This window comes from Impatiens glandulifera, chromosome 2, assembly GCF_907164915.1.
Source record: "Impatiens glandulifera chromosome 2, dImpGla2.1, whole genome shotgun sequence".
NCBI lineage: Eukaryota > Viridiplantae > Streptophyta > Magnoliopsida > Ericales > Balsaminaceae > Impatiens > Impatiens glandulifera.
In genome coordinates this window covers 42,192,508-42,206,707 of record NC_061863.1, presented here as the reverse complement: position 1 = coordinate 42,206,707, position 14,200 = coordinate 42,192,508, and the positions used below count along the sequence as shown (strand labels likewise).

General features: G+C 31.6%; 2 pseudogenes; one reads left to right on the top strand and one right to left on the bottom strand.

The window, feature by feature from the left end:
• Positions 1-10,460: 10,460 nt before the first annotated feature.
• Positions 10,461-11,592, top strand: LOC124927202 (annotated as a pseudogene).
• A 313-nt stretch (positions 11,593-11,905) lies between these two features.
• LOC124927203 lies at positions 11,906-12,907 on the bottom strand (annotated as a pseudogene).
• Between the last annotated feature and the right edge of the window lie 1,293 nt (positions 12,908-14,200).

The window sequence follows — 14,200 nt, the reverse complement described above, 5'->3', positions numbered from 1 at the left end:
AAACCTTTCAAACTAATTTATTTTATCTCAAGTTTCATATCGAACCTCATGAAATTGGAATGGCTTCATTTACGCCTTCAAGATTTTAAATCGGTGAGTGAATATGATTCGACGTTATTTCGGATTACTTCTAAACTCAAACTATGTGGAGAAGTTATTTCTGATGGAGATATGTTAGAGAAAACATTCTCCACTTTCCATGTATCGAATGTGCTCCTACATCAGCAGTATCGTGCAAAAGGATTTGATAAGTATTCTGAATTGATATCATTCTATTATTGACCGAACACAATAATGAGCTTTTGATGAAAAATCATGAGGCCCGTCCAACTGGATCGATTCCATTCCCTGAAGTGAATGTGACATCATATAATTATAGAGAGAAACATCGTGGTCGTGACCGCGATCATTTTTCAGATCATTCCCACAATAATGGTCATGAACGTGGTGGTGGTCATATGATAAAAGAGAAGAACAATAAAGAAATTCATGATAATAAAAGGATCAAATCAATAAGACTAGAAAACAAATGCTATTGTTGTAGTATGAATGGTCATTGATCGCGTACCTGTCGTATGTCAAAATATTTTATCGATCTTTATCAAGCATCACTAAAAGGAAAAGGGTCCATTGAGACCAACTTTGTTTTCAATGATGAAAAAAATGATAATGGAGACCAACTTCTCTTTGGCTTCCAGTGATGATAAAATAATTTTTGGTCTCAATGATTTCTCCTAGTTTGATGTAGTCGACTTTCTTGTTGAGCATGAAAATTAGAATGAGATCATTGGATATTTGTGTTTCTTTTATAATGTTTAATAAAATTTTCTCTCTCTATATATAATAATAATAGTAATAATAATAATAATAATAAATAAAACATATATTTTATCAAGATTATATTTAGTTTGATGATGTGTTTAAATTATTATTATTGTTTCATGTATTTATTTATTATTAATATTTATTTTAATAATGAAGAAAATGAAGTTTCCTAGAAGAGAATACTTGATGAATAAAAAATGCAGTTGTCTCGTAGACAGTGCATCAACACATACTATTTTGAAAAGTAAGAGATTTTTTTACTTCTTTAGTGGTGAATGAGACATGTGTGAATACAATATTGGGTAGTTAAAAAATTATTGAAGGCTCCGGAAGAGCAAATATTATATTACTCAGGGGAACAAATATTTGTATTGATAATGCATTGTATTCGTTCAAATCTCGAAAAATTACCCGCAGTTTCCTCTAGATTATATCTCACAAACATAAGTGTTAGCGAAGTACATGTAGTTACAAACTAGAAGTTTCTCGATCAAAATAATTTTATTACATGGCATGATAGATTGAGACACTCCGAAGCTATTATGATACAAAGAATAATTAATCATTCATGTGGGCATTCACTGAAAAACCAAAAGATTTTTCTACCCAATGAATTTTCTTGTGCTACTTGTTCACAAGGGAAGTTAATAATAAGGCCATCACCATCAAAAATTAGGACTGAACCCTTGAAATTTCTTGAAATAATACAAGGTGACATATGTGGGCCTATTCATCCACCATGTGGACCATTCAAATATTTTATGGTATTAATTGGCGCATCAACAAGATGGTCATGTGTGTGTTTATTATCAACTCGTAATCAAGCATTTGCAAGATTGCTTGCTCAAATTGTGAAATTACGAGCTCACTTCCCGGACTATTTAATTAAATCTATTTGTTTTGATAATGCTGGAGAATTTACCTCCCAAGCTTTTAATAGTTATTGTATATCAATTGGGATAAGTGTTGAACATCTAGTAGCAAATGTTCACACACAAAATGGCCTTGCAGAGTCATTGATAAAACGTCTTCAACTAATGGCAAGACCATTGCTTATGAAAACGAAACTTCCAATACAAGCTTGGGGACATGCTATTTTACATGCAGCAACATTAATTCGTATCAGACCTACACATTATAATGAGGTCTCCCCTTTTGAAATGGTTTATGGTTAGGAACCAAATATTTCCCATCTAAGAATTTTCGGATGTGCGGTATATGTGCCAGTTGCTCCACCACAACGCACAAAGATGGGACCTCAAAGGAGATTGGGGATATATGTTGGATATGAATCACTGTCTATAATTAAATATCTTGAGCCATTGACGGGTGACTCATTCACGACACGGTTTGCCGACTGTCATTTTAATGAAATGATATTTCCAACATTGAAAGGGGAAAATAAGCAGTTGGAAAAGGAAATAATCTGGCGTGAGTTATCATTAGCTCACTACGATCCTCGTACAAAGCAATCTGAACTTGAAGTTCAGAAAATCATTCACTTGCAAAATTTAGCAAATCAATTGCCAAATGCTTCTACTCATCCTAAAAAAATTACAAAATCTTATATTCCAGTTGCAAATGCATCAATTAAGGTTCATGTCCTTAAAGGACAACCCACTACTGCTAACGAGCCTAAAATGCAAGTGAAGCGTGGTAGACTACTCGGTTCTAAAGATAAAAATCTTCGTAAAAGAAAAGAAGTAATGGAAGTAAAGAAGTTATAGAGGAAACAATTACTCTATAAGAGTATCCATTCATTGAAAAAATAATTCTAGAGGAATCACATGTACCTGAAAATGAAGAGATCTCTATAAACTATGTTTTGACTGGAAAAAGATGGAATCGAGATAAAATCGACGTCGATGAAAATTTTGCATATGCTATAGCATGCGATGTTGTTAAAGAATATGAGGATCATGATCCAAAGTCTGTAGAAGAATGCAGACGGAGAAATGATTGGCCAAACTAGAAAGATGCGTTGAAGCTGAATTAAAATCAGTCGCAAATCATAAAATTTTTGGACCTATCGTCCGTACCCCTGAAGGTATTAAACCGATCGGTTATAAATGGGTGTTTATAAAAAATGAAATGAGAAAAATAAAATTGTTAGATATAAGGCATGACTTGTTGCCCAAAGATTCTCGTAGAGACCTGGTATTGATTATGAGGAAACATATTCTCTTGTGGTGGATGCAACAATATTTAGATATCTGATAAGTTTATCAATACACGAGAAATTGTAGATGAGATTAATGGATGTTGTTACAACATATTTATATGGCTCCCTTGATAATAACATATACATAAAACTCTCTAAAAGATTTAAAATGCTAGAAGCATTTAATTCAGATCGTCGAGACCTTTACTCAGTTAAATTATGAGATATCTATATGGATTGAAACAATCTAGACGTATGTGGTATAAACGTCTTAGTGAATATTTATTAAAGAATGGATTTCAAAATTATCCAATATGTTCATGTGTGTTTATTAAAAGATCTGGATCACAATTTGTATTAATTAAAATTTATGTTGAAGATTTGAATATTATTGGAACTACTGATGAACTATCTGAAACAGATAGTTATCTTAAGAAAGAATTTGAGATGAAAAATCTGGGAAAAACAAAGTTATGTCTTAGCTTGAAAGTTGAGCATTTAGATAATGGAATTCTTGTCCATCAATCTACTTATACATCAAGAGTACTAAAAAAATTTATTACAATGGTTTTGATCATTCTAAACACAAAATGAATATACTAAATCCAATCATGTTCTCAATTGTTTTTTTTTCTCCTCCTCTTCCTCCTCCTCCTCCTCCTCCTATATATTTTAAAGTACATCTTCTAGTTAATGGATATTTTTTTAGAATCAAACCAAATTAACGATAACCAAAATAATTTTAAAATAAAACTAATATGATATCAATAACTTATTTAAGATCGATCAAAAACAGAAAAATGACCAAAACAATCCCCAGAAATTAGTAACCATTCTTAATCTCAAACTCATATTAATTGAAGTCACGGAAGTTAATATATAAATTAAAGTACATCTTCTATTTAATGAATATTTTTTTATTCCATTCAATATTGCTATATATCATATTAATTTGTCTTCTTCCTCAACTTTTTCTCACCTAACATAATCTTTATAATTTATTTACACTATAACTCCATTTTAATCTCCCTACAATTTATCATTATTGTATATTTAAGTATTTTAATCATTATGTTTTTAAACCTTACCACATATATAATACTGAATTTAAATAAAAGTTATAGTTTCAACTTCTTAAATTATATATATATATATATATATAATTAACAGAAAGTTAAAAAAAAAAATAGACTTTTTTTGGGTTCAAATTAGATCTGAATCGTTTCAAATAAGGTTAGTAGAGTATAGTTTACGGTTAAAAGAAAGAAAAACATGTGATAGAAAATATGATTCTGACTGAGTGAAAATAACCAATTAAATAAAAATGGGTAAAAAGTTTATTTGTACAAAATAAGAAGTTTTTTAAATTTATATGGTTTGAAAGTGATCACGTTACTTCGTTAGCATAACATGACTTCAACATGTTATAATGGTTTTGATCATTCTAAACACAAAATGAATATACTAAATCCAATCTTGTTCTCAATTGTTTTTTTTTCTCCTCCTCCTCCTCCTCCTCCTCCTCCTCCTCCTCCTCCCTTGGATTGGGTTTGTGTTTCACTTTTTCTTTAAAAAAATAAAAATAGAGAATATGATTATGACTGAAATGGTAAGTTGAATAAAATTGAGTGAAAAGTTTGTTTATACTAAATTAGAAGTTTTTTTAATTTTTTATAGTTTAAAAGTGAATAAGTTACTTGTTAGTAAAATAAAAATAAAATAAAAATAAACTCATGTTTGTCTCTCAAACATGGAGTGGATCAGCAAACCAAATGAAAAGGCTGAAGAACATACCGCCTTTGTTGCCTCTTAATTATCACATTCATTTAAATATTGACTTTCAAATCAAAATAAAATTGTTATATTGAATATGAGAGAAATGAACAATAATAATATATCAGTATATTTAAATAAACCAATCAAACTAATTTAACTTGTTTTGAATTAAATTATTATCAATTATATAAATGTAATTTTAAAATAAATAAAAATAAGTGGAGACCAGGGTTTGATAATCTGACCTACCTTATAAAGTCTATCTACAATACCATCGGAACAAAATAAACTTGTTTAATATATAACCCTATTTAATTATTTTGTTAATGAATATTAAAGAGAAATATTTATATACCAAGCCAAACGGGGCCTAGCATAAAAAGGCATCCAAAGACATGATACCCATTTCCATCATCTGAATGCTCTCTCTCCGATGAACATTAACCATTAAACAAGAAGCTTCTCAGTTTTTTTTCTCATCTCTCAAACAATCTTCAATGTCGAATTCTCCACAAATGCAACTGTATGGTTTTGATCATTCTAAACACAAAATGAATATATTTAATCCAATCATGTTCTCAATTGTTTTTTTTCTCCTCCTCCTCCTCTCCTCCTCCTCCTCCTCCTCCTCCTCCTCCTCCTCCTCCTCCTCCTCCTCCTCCTCCTCCTCCTCTTCCATCCAAAATTTGTTTGTACTAAATTAGAAGTTTTTTAATTTTTTATAGTTTAAAAGTGAACTGTTATTTGTTAGTAAAATAAAAAAATTAAAAATAAACTAATGTTTATCTCTCAAACATGGAGTGGATCAGCAAATCAAATGAAAAAGCTGAAGAACATACTGTATTTGTTGCCTCTTAATTATCACGTTCATTATCACATTTATTTAAATATTGACTTTCAAAATAAAATTGTTATATTGAATATGAGAGAAATGATCAATAAATTTTTAATTGTATTAAATATTGTCTTTCTAAAATAAAACAAGAATATTATTTTATTTGAGAATTTTAATATTAAATACAATCTCAATTTTAATTAGAACAAATATTTATTCATCTGAAATGTATTATTATTCTAACTAATTTATTCAAACAAAATTTTCAATATTTTTAATTATATAAAATCATTATATAAAATTTTTTAAGTTTTTATGATAGTTAAATGTATTATTATATTAAAATTCTATCATGATAATGTAAACAAATGTAACAAAAAAAATTTTAGCCTACCTCTAAAAAAAATCAATAATAACTTTGAAATTCCAATCAAATTTTTATTCAACCCTATTGAATTATAATTGTTTATTTCATTTTTATTTGAACAAAAAATACTAATACCCATTTATTCTTTTTTGTTCAATTCATAGGTAGAAACAAAAGAAAAGTAAATATTTGTTAGTCATTGTCTATAAATATCCAAATTTTGATACTTGGATCAACCCTGAAATATGTGAATTATGCAAAAGATCTAAAACCTTTTTTTTTTTAATAAATCAATTCCCAAATGTTTTTTCTAGAATGTCCAACACAAACTAGTCACTATGAGTTTAGTGCATATACTTATATATATAATATAGGTACATAGATGGATTTTATTGAATGATTCCAAATTTATTTTTAAAACATTTCTGTATGAATTAATTATAGTACAAGATTGAGTTAATTTGTAAGGATACCGTTTCAATCCAAAATCAAACAAGGCCCAATATTGTTTTGATTTGGTTTTGGGCCTCGGTCACTAGAGAAAAGTAAAAACTAAAAAATGAGAAAGAAAGTATTTACATTTTAGTTTTATTATTTAGAATCACACAAGTTGAAAGTTAAAAAAATAAATAGATAATTTTGGCTGAGATGAGACGTATATTTGACTTTATATAAAGAGGCTTGTAGACATATTAAATAAGGATGAGGCCCGATTATTTCAACTCAAATTGAGTGAGACTTCAAGTATAATAGTATTTTTTTGATCCCCGAGTTCCTTCTTATGGAATTCATTCATTACAACTTAGACTTGACTTCTTATGAAATTCATTCATTGCATCTCCATGGTAAGGAGAGAGTGATAGTTTTAGAACTTAAATTTAGATTCAAAATTCTAACCTAATTCAGTTGAGATCTAATCCTATAATGAATCATGTCGGACTTGGGGAATGATATGATTTTAACCATTTTTAATTTGATCACCTCAAACAGCTTGGGTGTTTGTTAATATCAATTAGGCCACATCAAATATTTTGAGTTAGAATAGAGAGGATTTGAAAATTGAGTCTTCTTGAATATCATTCCAGAATAAGGGTTACAACAATCCACATATGATCCAGCCCAAGAGATGTTTATTTTATATAATTTAGACCAACTGTCTATATAAAATTTTTGCATCGGTAGCTTAAGCCCAACCAATTATTATTAATTATTTATTTAATTAATTATGTTAACTGAGTTAAATTAAAAATAAAAAGTCTTAGGTTTACTGTATCAACATACTTACACATTTATTTTAGATTAACTTTTTATTTTTGTATTGGTCCTTTTCAATTTAATTTAGTATATTTCAATTAATTTTTTATTTTGTATTAACAAGTTTAACAAAAGATTGTTTTGTAATTTATAATTTTTATTTATAATTTATAAGTTTGTTGTCATATATATTAATTTTATATTTATTATATTATTTTTATTTAAAAAATATATTATATTTATTTATTTAAAAATGACAATATTTAACTATAATGGAATGATATAATAAATATAATTTATTTTTTAAGATAATTTTTCATGATATTTAAAATTTTAATAATGTCTCAATATTACTACTGAGTTAATATCATGAATCATGATAACAAAATATAGACTCATAAGAAATTTTGTAGGTCTACTTATTTCCTAATTAACTCAATACAAATATTTTTAAAAATAATCTTGTAGTTTAAATATATATATATATATATATTTTTGTAATTTTTTTTTTTAAATTAAACATTTTAAGTAATTATTTGTTATTATTATTTAATATACCCATAATAAAAAGATAATTTATACTAACATTATATTATTTTTTAGTAATTCAACTAGAGAATCATCGGTCAGATTTATCTGTCCTAGTCTTAAAAACACTAGTCATCGGGCTCGGTCCTAAGTCAAGAACATAAGTCTTTTGTCTTAGTCCTAGGTCAATTTTCTCGGTTCTTGATCTTGGTCATGACCGAGGATTCTCGGTCCTCGGTCCTAGAAGACTCGGTCTAAGAACACCAAGTGTTCTTCATTTGGTATTAAAATTGAAGGCATGTATCTTTTGATACATATCATGAAAACATGATATGTAAGTTGCTATCAAGTCCATTTGATGTAGTGATCATAACCCCTAATCCTAAACCCGATCAATCGAACTCTACAACGATTGATTTTTCAAAATGATTTCAAGGGAAAAAATTGGGAACTTTTGATTTAGGCCATCTCATGGCCTAATTCTTGTTCCAAAAGCTTCGAAATGATGTTTACATCGAACACGGCCAAAACAAGAACATTAAGCAAGCTCTGTAACAAATTTTAAATCTGAAATTTAAACTTTTATTTCAAAATTTTTTGTTCGATCAAACATGATTGGGATATATGTTTTATGATTTCAATAAATACTAGCATTTAAATATTGTTGTTTCAATATTTCAAATAATATTAAAACCTAGAAGAATGACTAGGACCAAAAGAATAATCGGTTAAAACTCATGCGTAGAGACCGTTTTAAAAACTGATTTTCAATAGCTACGTTTATAAGTAGATACCGTTTTTAAACGGGTACAGAGGATGAAGCGCGAAAGCTCTTTCTCGAGTATCACCAAACTTCGAACCAAAATGAAACTCTAGTTAAAAATACTTTTGTACATGTACATATTTTTATTGATTTTTAAAACGGGTACAGAGGATGAAGCGCGAAAGCTCTTTCTCGAGTATCACCACTTTTGATTTTGAAATGTGCATGGGAAGGAGTCTTGGTTTAAATGCCTTGTTAGCATGGCTTATGAAAGAAGGGTTGGATGATCAAACTTCACCCCTTAAGTTTGTATCCCTTTATTAACACATTTTTTAAGAAAAAAAAACCCTTTTAGACATTTTATCAAACACCTAGCATGCACGATTCTAAATCAACATTTGGTATTATGTTTGATATCGATTCTTCATGGATTATATGCTTACAAGAACCTTGAATCGTACCTTTTAAGAACCTGTAGGTAAAGCATCAATAGAAAGCCAAAATTCAAATGGAGTTTTAGAAAATTTTGACTAATCATTCTGCCAAACATGAATCCTCATTTCAGTCGATTAGATTAAGCTATAAGGCTTTTAACGAATTCTACATTGGATTTAGAATGGGAATGAACCCTCCCACTGTAAAACTCCTAATTCAATTATTTTAAAAATTCACACAAATCATTAAAGCGGACTCAAATTGATTCAACATAAAATCATCATACGAACACAATGCAAGTCTTAGATTAATTTAAAACTCAACAAATTTGGGCCCTAGCCAAAGTTAAAAAATAAAATTCACAAAAACCTGCAAAATATTTCAACAATCCTCAAAAGTTCATCATAGTTCAAATTTTCTTTCACAAAACGTTTCTAAATCCATTATATGGTTGTTCTTGATTATCTCCTTGAAGGAGATATAATCTAAATATTTCAGTCAAGTTCAAATTTAGGCGAATTTATCAGATTATGATAAGAAGAACCACAGGTATATAAAATCAAAATTTCCTAGAACTTTATGATGCTTTCTATCAACCTAGACCGAAACAACACTAAGCTCTCTGGTGGAGGAGTTTCACAATTTTCCAGCGAACCTGCAACCGATGAACTTTCAGATCTTCTTTTTGCTATTTTCACTCTATTTAAACAAATACTAGCTTCTAATTTGAAATAACCGCCCTCCAATGTGATTTTACCCTTTTGGCTTTCGTTTGTTACCGCTATATATTAATTGACGAGGCTTGGCATCATGACAAGAAACGAGCAATGAAGTTGTGTTCCTTGTAGTTTTGCGGTTAGCCAGGCTTTTCCTCTCGTCAAACTATCGGATGATCCTGCTGTAGTGATTTCTTCTAGTAGTTTCTGCTACAATGGATTCTGGAGTGTTGCATCATTTTTCCTTCAATCCATCCGGCACTTTAAATGGGAAATTGGATGAAATGGCCCTCATAAGAGAGGTCTAATTCCAAAAAAGACCCACGGTTGATAAAGTTGGCAAAAATGGCATTTTTGTCCTGTGAAAAGTCTGTAATACCCTCACGTGCCTATTTTTCCGCTCAATTACGAGAAATGTATTTCTCGCATTTGGCTCAATTACGAGAAATGTATTTCTCGCATTTGGCTCAATTACGAGAAATGTATTTCTCGCATTTGGCTCAATTACGAGAAATGTATTTCTCGCATTTGGTATTTCTCGCATTTGGCTCAATTACGAGAAATATATTTCTCGCATTTGGTATTTCTCGTATTTGGTATTTCTCGCATTTGGTATTTCTCGCATTTGTTATTTTTCGCATTTGGTATATCTGAGTATATATTGAGATTCAGACATTTGTAAAATATATGAAAACGACTAGGGTTTTGAATCGATCTATAATAAATTACGAAAGAACAATCTCCAATGGAGGACGCTATCGCGATGCATTCATCTCTGGATATCAGATTAACACATATACATGACGACGACTCAAGACAAGAATGCCTTATCATCGGAGGCTCCACTTGCCCCATCACCGTCGAACGCAATGTTCGCTCCGACCTCGACACCACACTTCCAAAGCCTTGTATGTATTCTATAGCTAAATCTTGTTCTTTCAAATTATCAAATCTTTGAGATTGGGTCTTTTTTCATCAAATATGCAGACTTGGCTAGAGGGTCGACTGCTCCTGATATGGACCATCCACAAGGAACAACAGGGGACCCTCAATATGGCATGAGTGTCCTCCAGCAACATGATTCCTTATTTGATCAAGATGACAATAGAATAGTCATCTTTCGGCGCCAGGGCTTGCGTTGTCTAACAATGACAGTAGGCTCAATTACGAGAAATGTATTTCTCGCATTTGGTAAATATTCTTCGGCCACGAACCCTAAATTTAGGGTTTTTATATAAATACTCTAAAATTTAGATTTTCAAATGAAATTGTCAATTTTGATATATGGGTTCTTTAGATTTTGATGATATTGTTTGAGATGCAGATTTGCGTCAACTGGGTTTCAATATTATTGTATCTTTTGTAATGTCTATGTTTATAAACGGAGCTATGAGTTATCCTTCTCTTCCTGTGAGTATTTTCTACTTTTAAATCAACCAATCTTGTGAAATTGTATCTATTTCTCACATATTTTGTGATGGATGAAGGGATGGATACCTTCTCCATTCCTTCCTATATACATAGCCAACATCCATAAAGCCAAACATGGAAGTGATTGATACAGAAGGAAGGTACATGCCGGTGATCTTTGAGAACGTGTTTAGCAAGTATGCACTCACTATACCTGATAGGCTCACTTTTGGGGAGATGTGGGCGATGACTGAAGCAAATCGAGTAGCATTGGACTTCTTTGGATGGTATGTATGAACTATGAACTAGAAAGAAGAGATTTTTGTTTTCTTTTGGTATTATTTTAATATTGAAATCGCTAAACAGGTTTGCGGCTACGGTGGAGTGGATAATGTTGTATGTTCTAGTTCGGGATAGTGAAGGAATGTTGTCTAAAGGGGCAATAAGGTGTTTTGATGGGAGTTTGTTTGATTACATTGCAAAGATGCAGATGAGTGAAGGGAAGATGTACTAAGAAGAAGATGAAGAACTTCTTAGTCTTGTTTGGTGATAATAATAATGATAATAAAGTGTACTACCTGACAAGAAGAAAACAAAGTTTTTTCTGCATTGTGTTTCAATATATTATATGTTGCAGCAATATATCTTGTTACCACCATTATCTCAAATCTTAAAGAGCAATGATCCAACTTGTAATGAGCAAAGCATATGCATAAAACCAAAACCAAATCAATAAAAATCACAAGAATTGAAAGGGTATATGATTCTAATCTCAGTTGTGAATCAAAAAATAAAATTGACAAGTTTTTAAAAGCAAAAGAGTCCCCCGACTTTATCAGACAATAGCATTGGCAGCACTTGTAATTCTGGGTCATAAATCAGCACATTCCTTCCCAATTGGACCAGTAATGACAGAACCTGGTTTTTACCATTAAACAAATAATTGTGAGTGAATAATTGATGCCTAAAGATGATATAGTAATTTAACACATTTTGAGACATTTTTTACCTTTCATTTCTCCCTTAGGATTCACTATCACACCAGCATTATCTGCATAGTAACAACATATTTATCAACCAAGATATTTACATATTACAATCAACAAATTTCATATATAAAAAAGACCGAGAAGTATGTAAGACTTATAACGCAAATAAGTGAGTATAGTGTTTCTAAATACATCATTCATCATACCATAAACCCTATTCATTATCCCTAATACTCTTTCTTTAATATCTTAGTGGGTATATACAATACCCAAACACCCTTGAAAACTAATACTAAAGAAAAACTATTTCTAAATCCTCAGCATAACAAATAAGGGATTGTATCAATCAGATCGTGAAAATAGTGAGTTCTTGTCTAACTGTTCTAGTAAAGAATAACAAAAAATTGGTTAAACAAGTAACAAGTTATAACACAAAACAAAATCAGAATCTACTAAATCACCTTCAAAATACATGAACACTCTATCCTTTCGGCGTCAAGGCTTGCGTTGTCTAACAATGACAGTAGGCATGACCTTCTTTCTCAAATCAAGTTTCCCTTTCTTCACCGTCTCCATAACCATATCTCCCACACAAACAGACGACAATCGATTCAAACGACCCTTGATCCCCTTCACTGATATGATGTAGAGATTCTTCGCGCCAGTATTGTCGGCACAGTTGACCGTAACCACTACAGGAAGACCCAGTGACATGCGGAACTTGTTTCCTGCCGATCCTCCGCGACCTGAAACGTGTTGTTTTTCAACATTGAATTACTATCAAGTATCAAGCATGTAGTTAACAGAGAATTGTATAGAAGATGAAAAAACTAACCTCGCTTAGACATTTTGGCAGCTTCAGAATACAAGGACAATGTGAAATTAGGGTTTTATAGTATTTATATGAGAACCCTAAATTTAGGATTCGTGGCCGGATAATATTTATCAAATGCGAGAAATACCAAATGCGAGAAATACCAAATGCGAGAAATACCAAATGCGAGAAATACATTTCTCGTAATTGAGCCAAATGCGAGAAATACCAAATGCGAGAAATACCAAATGCGAGAAATGCATTTCTCGTAATTGAGCCAAATGCGAGAAATACCAAATGCGAGAAATATATTTCTCATAATTGAGCGGTAAAACAAGTGCGCGAGGGTATTACAGACTTTTCACAGGGCGAAAAGGCCCTTTTTACCAACTTTATCAACCATGGGCCTTTTTTGGAATTAGGCCTCTTATGAGAGTCATTTCATCAAATTTCTCCTTTAAATCATCATCAACTAATCCCAAATCTTTTTTTCATTCTTTTAATCTTTTATTTCTAAATATTTTATAATTGGGAAATTTGACGAAATAACCTTCATATGAGGGTTATTTCCAAATGTAGCATAGGCTAAATGATTTTTTCAAATATAACCTTTTGCCTATGCAAAAAGACCTTATTGCCTTAAATTAAAAAAAAATAGTTTCCCGGATTCCCCCCTTTCCCTTCCTTTCTCCCTTTCATTTTTTCCCTCCCTCTCCTCTTTTCATATTTCCAAACGACGAACTCTCCCCGAAGACGACCGACCGATCCAAACCCCACCTCTCCCCAACGACGATCCAAGCCCCCGAAACCTCACCTCTCCCCGACGACATTCCAAGCCCACGAAACCCCACCTCTCCCCCGACCCCCGACGACTATCCAAGTCTCCGACGACATATCCGAGCCCCCGACGACGATCCAAGTAGAACGACTATCATTGAAGGTGAGTTTTTCCCGTTTTATGTCTTTTACCTTCCATGCATCTGTCGAAGGCTTTAGTTTTTTAGTGTGAACGACTATCCAAGCAGAAGCAGAACGAAAGACTAGGGTTTTAGTGTTTATTGTTTAGGTTTAGGTTTAGGTTTATTGGCTGAATGAATCGTTTTGGGTTTAAAATGCATCTATCGAAGGCTGTTGCAGGTTGTCGAAGGCTGTCACAAACGAATATGCATCTGTCGCAGGCGAATGTGCATCTGTCGCAGGCGAATGTGCATCTGTCGCAGGCGAATGTGCATCTGTCGCAGGCGAATGTGCATCTGTCGCAGGCGAATGTGCATCTGTCGCCTGCGACAGATGCACATTCGCCTGCGACACATGCATATTCGTCTGC